An 8,773-nucleotide genomic window follows, 5' to 3' on the forward strand; every position below is an offset into this window, starting at 1 on the left:
AGGAATGCCCCCTTGACACAGGAAGTGCCCCTGCCCCTTCTGATATTGTGCCTAGAGAAAAGTAAATGGTGCTATTGGGGGAGTGGACATAGGAAAATTATATGACAGACAAGCAGAAGGTCATAGATAATGGTAAGAGACAGATGCTCGTCCACTGTCTTTGGGAAGAATTCAACTTTGTACCATAGGAGTTTAGATGAAATGACACCTGAGGATTAAAAATGATAACTAACATTCATTGAGCACTTCCTATATGCCAGGAAGAAAAATATATGTATTAATTTCTTTAATCTTTATAATAACCACATAGAGTCATTATAAGGAGAATAAGGCACAATGAGATTAAGCACAGCTAGTAAATGTCTGACCCCAACGTGAAGTCCGAGCCTATGACAGTACAGGTTGTTACTCCGAACCCCCGGTTTCTGATCAGTAGGTCCGGGGTGGGGCCTGAGGATTTGCACACTGAGGAGTTCCCAGGCGCGCTTGCTGTACCAGGGACCGTACTTTGAAAATTCTTGATCTCTGCTTTCCTGCTCACTGAGAGGAAGAGTTAGTTGAACAGAGGGAAGAGAAGCAGTTATTGATCTTGCCTGTATTATTGCAATGTTCCCTCTGGGTCCAGGGCTCACCCACCCTCCTGTCACCTACTCTTCACTGGGGACAGATTAATTTTCCTAAAACCCAGCTCTGATCATGTCACGCCTCTGCTCAGTCTTCTGGATTCTCTGCCGTGTGTACCAGTGCTGTCAAGTAGAACTGTCTGCGGTGATGGAAATGTTCTATATCTGCACTGTCCACCAGCCTCATGTGGCTATGAATGTTGCCTTTTTTCAATTTAAATTAATGTAACTTTAAATAGTCATATGCAGCTAGTTGCTAGACAGTGCAGGAAACCACTTGCTATGTTATCTGAAGCTCTCCTTGGCGCCGTATGCCTTTCCCGTCTCAGCCTCAGCCTCATTCCCGGCTCTGGGCCATTCGAGGTGTTTCCTGAACCTGCTCTGTGCTTCCCAACCCTTGTTTTATGCCATCTCCTGCGTCTAGACTGCTGTGTGCCCCGCCTTTGATGTTCCACACAAATGCGACCGCGGCCTTGGAACCTTCTTGGACAGCTGCTCTCCTCTATTCTTTTCCTCCTCTGAACTCCTAAAGCACTTTATCCTTGTCTTGCCACCTTTAGTACTTCTTGCCTTCCATTGCAGTGGGCTGGTGTGGGTGTTTTATTTCTTCTCCTAAACTCTGAGCTTTCGGAGAGCGTGACTGTGTTTTTCAGTGAGCCCTTGCTCCCTAGCACAGGTCCTTCCAGGCATACAGAGGAGCTCATTAAATCCCACAAATCTTTGCCCTGGTGCATCGGGGAAACAGAGATGGATAACATGCCCTTCCTGTCCTCAAGCTGCCACCAGCTCTCACGAGAGTTGTCTAATTCATGCCCAGAGAACCATTGAAGCCAATGGTTATTTTGGGCAGGCGGATAAAAGCCACAGAGGGCCCAGTTGGCGAGGGGAGTCCAGCAGGCAGAAAGCTATGTTTACACACACAGATGGCTTCTCTGCCCAGCCTGGCCTGGTGCGAGGAGATGGGAACATCCAGACGTTGCTGCCTGGCCACCTCCTGAAGTGGGAGATTAACCGGTAATGCAGTGACTGTTCTAGCTGTCTGGTCTCACACATGGGTGGAGGAGGAGAAGGAGGCCAGCTTCTGGAAACGATGTTTTGGCCAGGGCCACGTGGGCTGGGAATGCAACTCCAAACAAAGATGTTTGCGATATGAGCAACGGACGGACCGCAGGTAAAATTTTGCTGGGTCTGGCTTGGGGATTTATGAGTTCTTCACAACAGTCTCTGTTGATGTGCAAAGACAATTGAAAAGAAAAGATAAACAGTTTTCTGGCTTCGGACTCTAATGCTAAGAGTATTTCTCATCCCCAAATCCTCTACCATAGATTCATCTCTGGGACCAAAACATTAAAAAAAAAAACATTTCTATGACTTTATTGAAGTCATAGAAATGTATAAAAGTACACAGATTGTAAGTTTACACATACCTGTGTAACTATCCCCCAGATAAGAACTAAAACATGGCCAGCATCTCCACAGGAAATTTGTGTTAAAGCAGATGTAGCCACGATTAATGGTGGAAAACTCAGACTCTGGAGTCAGGCGTGCCTAGAATTAAATCCTGCTCCCTTCCTACCCACTAGCAGTGTGAACTTGGACTAGTGACTTAATTGTTCTGAGCTTCAGTTTCCTCCCCTGTAAAATCAACGTGGAATACAGAGCAGTAAGAAATTTTAAAAACTGAAAATGTATGCAAATTTCTAGCTGTGTGCTCTAGCACCCAGTGAGGTCTCAAATGCTCTCTGTGATGGCGATAATGATTGATGGTGTTGCTGCAGCATCTTCTGGTACACAGGACCACAGACATACATGCAGAGCTTTTCTCCCATTGCCTCTCGCTGCTCCTGGCCTCTGTATGATGCTCTCTAAGGTCTCTTCTGACTGCAAGGAATCTGTGATGCTGTGATGATGCAAATCTCAGCTGACACTCCAGGCACCTGATGAGAGGCTGCAGAGACGTCCGTATCCAGTGGGAATGTGGCCAGATCTTTCATGTTCAGGCTCTCCTAGGGGAGGGCTGGTTTCCCAGGGGCAGCCGGAGCGTGGAGATCCATTGAGCAGTGTAGCCGAGGTAGAGTCAACATCAGCAGAACGCAGTTTTAAGAGTGCCCTGGCATCCTGATGAACTCCTGACTCTGGCTTGCTCCCTGGCCTCTGGCTCTGGGAGCGTAGATGTGTCCCAAGGGATACACACCATGCGTATATTTTGAGTTGGGCACTGAGCTTGGCAGTTCACACACCCCAGGGCTGGAGGGCAGAGGGCAGGAGGGAGGGGAGAGGCTAAGACATTCCTTCTAGCTGGGAGGAGGGGATCAGGAAGGACTTCCTGGCAGATGACTGGAAGAATGACCATGCGAAAGGGAAGGAGAGTCTGGTCTCCTGAGCAGAGGAAAGAACTTGTGCAAAAGCAGAGAGGCAGAGCCATGCTGCGCCCTTGGAGGCCCAGAACCTTCCAGTTTGACAGCGCTAATATATATGGGGCCTAAGGATGAGGCTGAAGAGCCTGGTGAGACCAGGCTGTGAATAGTCTGCAGAGTCAGGCCGAGGTGTTTGACTTGCTTTATCAGAGGATGGGGACCCACAGAAGATTCTTCTATTGAGGAAGCAGAGCAGGACCAGCTCCTTGAGATTTGCTCAGTGCAGACCCACAAGTGCATAGTCATCCGGACCCACAATGTTTCTGGCCAAAGATGGTGGCCCACTGTCCAAGCCACTGGAATGGGCTGCGAGAGCCTCTGGGATGCCCAGACCTGTGCAGGGTGTGGGGGTAGGTGTGTGGGGGTGGGGGCGGCTGGCTGTGGTTACAGAAGAGAAGAGGGAGAGGGAGGAGGAAGAGAAGTGGAAGGGGAAGGGGAAGGCAGGGGAGAAGGGGTGGGTAGAAGAGAAGGCAAGGTTCCTATCTTTGAGAAACCATAGCTTGTCGGAGAAGCCAGAGAGCCTCATGACGACTGAGCCCCAAATTCAGAAGTGGAAATGAGATGTGTAGTCCAGCAGGCCAGAGGAGGGACAGGGTGGTTGGAGTGTGGGTGAAGGAAGCAGGAGGCTGAACTCCCCAGAGGGGAGGCTTTGGAGAGACCGAGGGCCCCAAGGGGGCACGCTAAGCCCTTTGTGGGTATTGTTTCATGTCATCCTCCTAGGAGTTCCAAAAGGTGGTGCCGATATTATCCCCATTCCACAGAGGTGGGAACTGAGGCTCAGAGAGGTTAAAGCCTTGTCTGAGGTCATGCAGCTCCGTACTAATTAATGAATCTCCTTCATCCCTGCCTGTGCCCCTCCCCAGAGGTAACTGTTGCCTTCAGGCTCTTCAACAGTACCACACTAGATACAGAAAGGGGAACTGAGGCTCAGAGAGGTTAAAGCCTTGTCCGAGGTCATGCAGCTCCGTACTAATTAATGAACCTCCTTCATCCCTGCCTGTGGCCCCTCCCCAGAGGTAACTGTTGCCCTCAGGCTCTTCAACAGTACCACACTAGATACAGAAAAGTGCTTTGTACTGTGTAACTCACTGTGCAGCTTTGTCACCACTCCACACTAGAATATGACCTAATACAGGCGTGTGTAGTTCCCACAGTCTGGGCTGGAAGGTCCCTGGGGACTGCAGTGCTCTAGGACACTTCCTGGAGGAGACTGAAGGTGAGGAGGTAGGGGCAGCTGGAGGGGAGAGGTCCCTGCCAGGTGGCTGTTACCACCTGTCTACCCTGCCTCCTCCCTTCACGCAGACACAGCTGCCCTGCAGTGCCTTCCAGAGAGTCAAGGATTAGTAAGAATAGCCTTGCCTGGCAGAACTTCCCAGGCTTATGGGTCATGCTGCTCTAGGAAGTTTGGCTCTTATAGCTTCCTCTGGAGGCCGGCCCAGCCTTCAGCTGCCTGGGACTGCAGCTCAGCCCACCCAGGCCCTGCAGCCCGTTGGGGCCAAAACCAGATGCCCCACAGCTCTCTTGCCCTGGAATACCCTCCTCTCGTGATCTTGCCATTATCCCAGCTCAGTTTGGGGGTCCCCTCCTCCAGGGAGTCTTTTCTGGGTTAGGACCTCAGAGTATTTAAACCTATGCTGAGCAAAAGAAATACAATGTGAGCTACATTTGCAAGCCACATATGTATTTTAAAATTTTGTAGTAGCCACATAAAAATAAAAGCAAAAAGAAACAGATGAAATTATTCTAATGATTTATGTAACCCAATATATCTGAAATATCATTTAAATACAAAAATTATTAATGAAATATATTTCTTTCACTAAATCTTCAAAATCTAGTAAGAAATTTCTACTTTCAGCACATCTCAATTTGCAGGTGCCATATTTCAAGTGTTCAGTAGCCACATGTGGCATTTGGCTACTGTCATGGTCAATTCTAGAGGCAGGGAGGACAGAAGGGTTGAAGCTTGGGTTTTGGCATCAGACAGACCTGGCCCTGCCATTTATTAGCTGGGTGAACTTTGGGAAGTCATTCACCCCTCTGAGCCTCCATTTCTTCAACTGTGAAAGGAGTTAATAATTTCCATGCTAGAGAATTTTTGTGAGGATTACACAAATGAATGTGTGTCTGGTGCCAGGCGCAGAGTAAGTGCTCAGAAAATGATGGTGATTCATCTTGCAGTAGCCTCCCATGTATTGGTTTATGGGCCATGCTTTCCAGCTGGTCCGATTGTGAATTAAAGGGCAGAGGTTACCCAATTCCTCTCCCCTTCCCCAGTGTTCACGTTCAGTATGAATGTCACTGATTGCTGAGTGAAAGATTGAATCTCAGGGCTAGGAGTGCTTGCCACCCACCCTGACCACCCAGGAATCAAGAGGCCCCTGGTGGCTGTTATTCAGAGACCATTGACTTCCCGAGTTGACCTTGGCAGAGACCACTGACTACATGGAAATGACCATGGAAGGTCTCTGCTTTGTTTAGGGTTTTCAGTTTTCTCATTCAAAAGATAAAAAAAAAGGGGTGGGAGGGACATTGCTTGAAGCCTTTGGTTTAGTCTCTGCCTCACCAATGGCTTTGGGGGGCTGTGGCTCATAGGCTTTGGGGAGCTGTGGCTCATACTATGTGCTTTGCCTTCCCAGTAAATGGCGTGAATCATTTCTGTCCTTTTTCTGGCTTTCCTGTATCCTGGCACTTTTGCACCAAGTTCTCTCCAGTTAAAATTTAAGAGGAAAGAATTTTTCCTACCTCTTAGGCAGACCAGAAAGGGGATGAGGGGCCCTTCTCTTTCGCCAGCACTTGCTGACATCCCATCATAGCAATCCAGTCACAGAAGTAGGGCAGGAGGAATTTCTCCCATTTTCTAGGTGAGGCTCAGAGAGGTCAAATAATCTGCCCAAGTAACACAGAAATGATAGAGCTAGGGCTGGAAGCAAAATTCAGAACTAAGAGGACTGAAGAGACCTTCTTCACTGAGGGCCTCCTCTTTGCCTAGCATTTTTCCATGGTAGCTTTCATGAGATAGGGCCCTGAGCTGGGTCCTGTCCCCAGGCCTCAGTTCCCTTGCCTGAGGCATGAAGGCAGCCATGTAACTGGGGTCGTGATTTCAACTGATGCCTATAGGGGCCATGTGTTCTTCAGAGAGTGCCCCCAGTCCCCCTGCCCCCAACCAAATTTCTCTAGAAAAAGTTATTGTAGGGTAAAGTGGAAAGCGTCTGGTCCAGAGAGCCAGTGTTACTGTGCAAGCGTAACCTAGGGCAAGTCACTCGCCACTCAGGGCTTCTTTATAAAATGGTAGTGATTGCATCTCACCAGATGCAAAGATTGCACATGAAAGTACTTTGCAAACTGGAAAGTGCTACTAGAAATATTAGTCAATAATAATAATAATAATAATGATAATAACAGTATAGATATAGAAATAATGATAATAGAAGAAGCTCAATTTTTCTTTGTGGTCCACTGATCTGAAGTGAATTGGGTCCTTTGGGTATAAATCTAGAATGATGTCTGGGAACATCCTCGCTTGGTCTTTGGAATGTAGCCTAGATTTGTCTGGGAAAGTGAGAGGCTCCATCCAGCTGAGGAGGGTGGGAAAGTGGCTCTGCCCCAGGGGAAGAGGGGGAGGGCTCTTGCCTGGAGTAAGGAAGGCAGAGGAGGAGGGTCCAGGGAAGGAGAGTTGAACTTGGAGGAACTGAGGAGTTTGGCTATGCAGGTCTGCCCTGCCACTGGAGCTCAGAGTTGGGAAGGCCAGCGAACAGAGGAGGCCGAGAATCAATTTGAACAAAAATAATGGAAGGTAGGCAGTCACGAATCTCTTAGCAGATATGCATTTGAAACCACAAGTTTATCTGGTGTAACTCCTGAGTTTTCTGATCCTTTCACTCATTCATTTGAATACATGTATAGTGGACTGAACTCAAAGAACCCCCAATGGCAGAGTGACTAGCTTGAAGCCACACCCCTGACGGTCTAGGGAGTTCCAGGGAAGAACTGAATTTGGGAGGCAGAGGAATAAAAAGTCCAAAGTCACAGGAGGAAATCTGTAAGGAAGTCTCCCAGCAGGACTCTGGTCCTTCTGTGAACTGGCCTCAACTGATTTGTCCATTTTCCGGGTCTCCTGGCTGCAGGGAGAGCGTGTTCTCTGGGAGTGGAAGGAGCTGGCTTCCTTCTGCTCTCTGCCCACTACTGAGCCTAGTGGCAGCAGGGAAAGTGAGGGGACTAGAAGCTGTGTCTTGGGAACATCTGGTGAAGAAGTTTGTCACATTTAAATTGGAGAAGAGAAGTCTTGGTTTGGGGGTGGGGAGGAGGGACACAGTTGCTATCTTGGGTTCTTGCATGGGTGCTGGAGAGAGGGCATAGTCTCGTTCTGTGGAGGCCGGAGGGTTGGTAGTAGGACCTAGAGTGGAAGGTCACCATGATGGAGCAGCCGTCTTGAGAGGGGGGAGTGAGGGGAGGAGTTGCCTGTCCCTGGAGTGTGGGAGTAGAGACAGATACTGGTGTGGTTGACACTGAGGGACGCAACCCATTGGTGGGGTTGACGCTGAGGGAATTGCAGCATTGCGGGGGACGGGCGGCTCTGCTCACATCTGGCTGCTTTCCAGCTTTAGGCCTCTGTGGTTTTGAGTGTGGTGGATTCTGTGGTGCCTAGAATTGTGTGGCTGGCACATACTAGGAATTATTTGAAGATATGTATGCCAGGGGATGGGGATGGTTAGGGAGTAGGGATCATGTGGGCTGCAAATGTGGACCAGTGGGCAGAAATCTTCGGAGAGCATGTTGTGGATGACCCACCATCTCTAAGGCCTTCCCCATGAACTGTGACAACTAGAGATGGCTACATCCAACCTTTCTTTCAGTGTATGCAAACTGAGGCCTAGAGCAGGGGAGCAACTTGCCCAAACGTACTGGCAGAGCTGGATTAGAACCCAGGCCCGGTGCTGCCCCGAGTCCTCCGCCGTGTGAGGTCTTGGCTTGTTGATGACTAAGGTGGAGGTATAATGGTCGGTACCAGCTTTTTGAGTTAGTGCTGCTGGAGGGGAGGAATACGGCTTCACTTGGTTTTGAGCCATGACCCGGGTGCCCTAGGCCTTCTTGGCCCCTAACACCACCTTCCTGAAGCCTGGGTGCGCACTCAGCATGTGCTCATACCTACCCAGAAGAGAAACACATTTGTACACGGGCTCAGTCCTCACTGTTATAAATATGGTCATTGTCACCAAAGCACATATGAACAAATATACACGTACACTCAGAGTCTCACAGGATCCCAGGAGACATTTGCACATACCTCCTCCCTGATGTGGGAGGAGCCCCGAGTCCCAGGGAGATTCTGCCCCGCTGTGCTGCCGGGGAGGTGAGAGTATCCGGCTAGGTGGGCTGGGAGGCCCATTGAGGCTTAGTCACCCCTTCTGAGTCAGGGATCCTCCCTCCTTCTCTTGCTCCCTCCTCTCTCCCTGCTGAGCCCCCAAGAGGAGCTGGCTCAGCTAGGAGGGTCAAGCCTGGCTGGGCTGTTGGGGGAAGTGGGGCGGGTAGCGGAAGCCTAAGAGTTGACTTCTGATGCACCGTCTGCAGTGGTCCGGGAACTGCCCCTGTGGCAGCCCTGGGAGGAGGTGGCCTGGGAGCCTGAGCGATAGAGAAAGAGAGAGGGAGAGAGAGACAGGCAGAGAGGAGGTGGAGGCAGGGGCAGGGCAGCCCCAGGGAGCAGGCAGGCGCGCGGCAGCCGCCTCTGGGCTG

General features: G+C 49.9%; 1 protein-coding gene across 10 annotated transcripts in view; it reads left to right on the plus strand.

The window, feature by feature from the left end:
• Window positions 1–8,773, plus strand: part of EPB41L1 (erythrocyte membrane protein band 4.1 like 1) — a 120,728-nt gene that overhangs the window by 41,638 nt on the left and 70,317 nt on the right. The window lies entirely within an intron of this gene.

The sequence above is a fragment of the Pteropus alecto genome, unplaced genomic scaffold (genome assembly GCF_000325575.1).
Source record: "Pteropus alecto unplaced genomic scaffold, ASM32557v1 scaffold45, whole genome shotgun sequence".
In the NCBI taxonomy this organism is placed as follows: domain Eukaryota; kingdom Metazoa; phylum Chordata; class Mammalia; order Chiroptera; family Pteropodidae; genus Pteropus; species Pteropus alecto.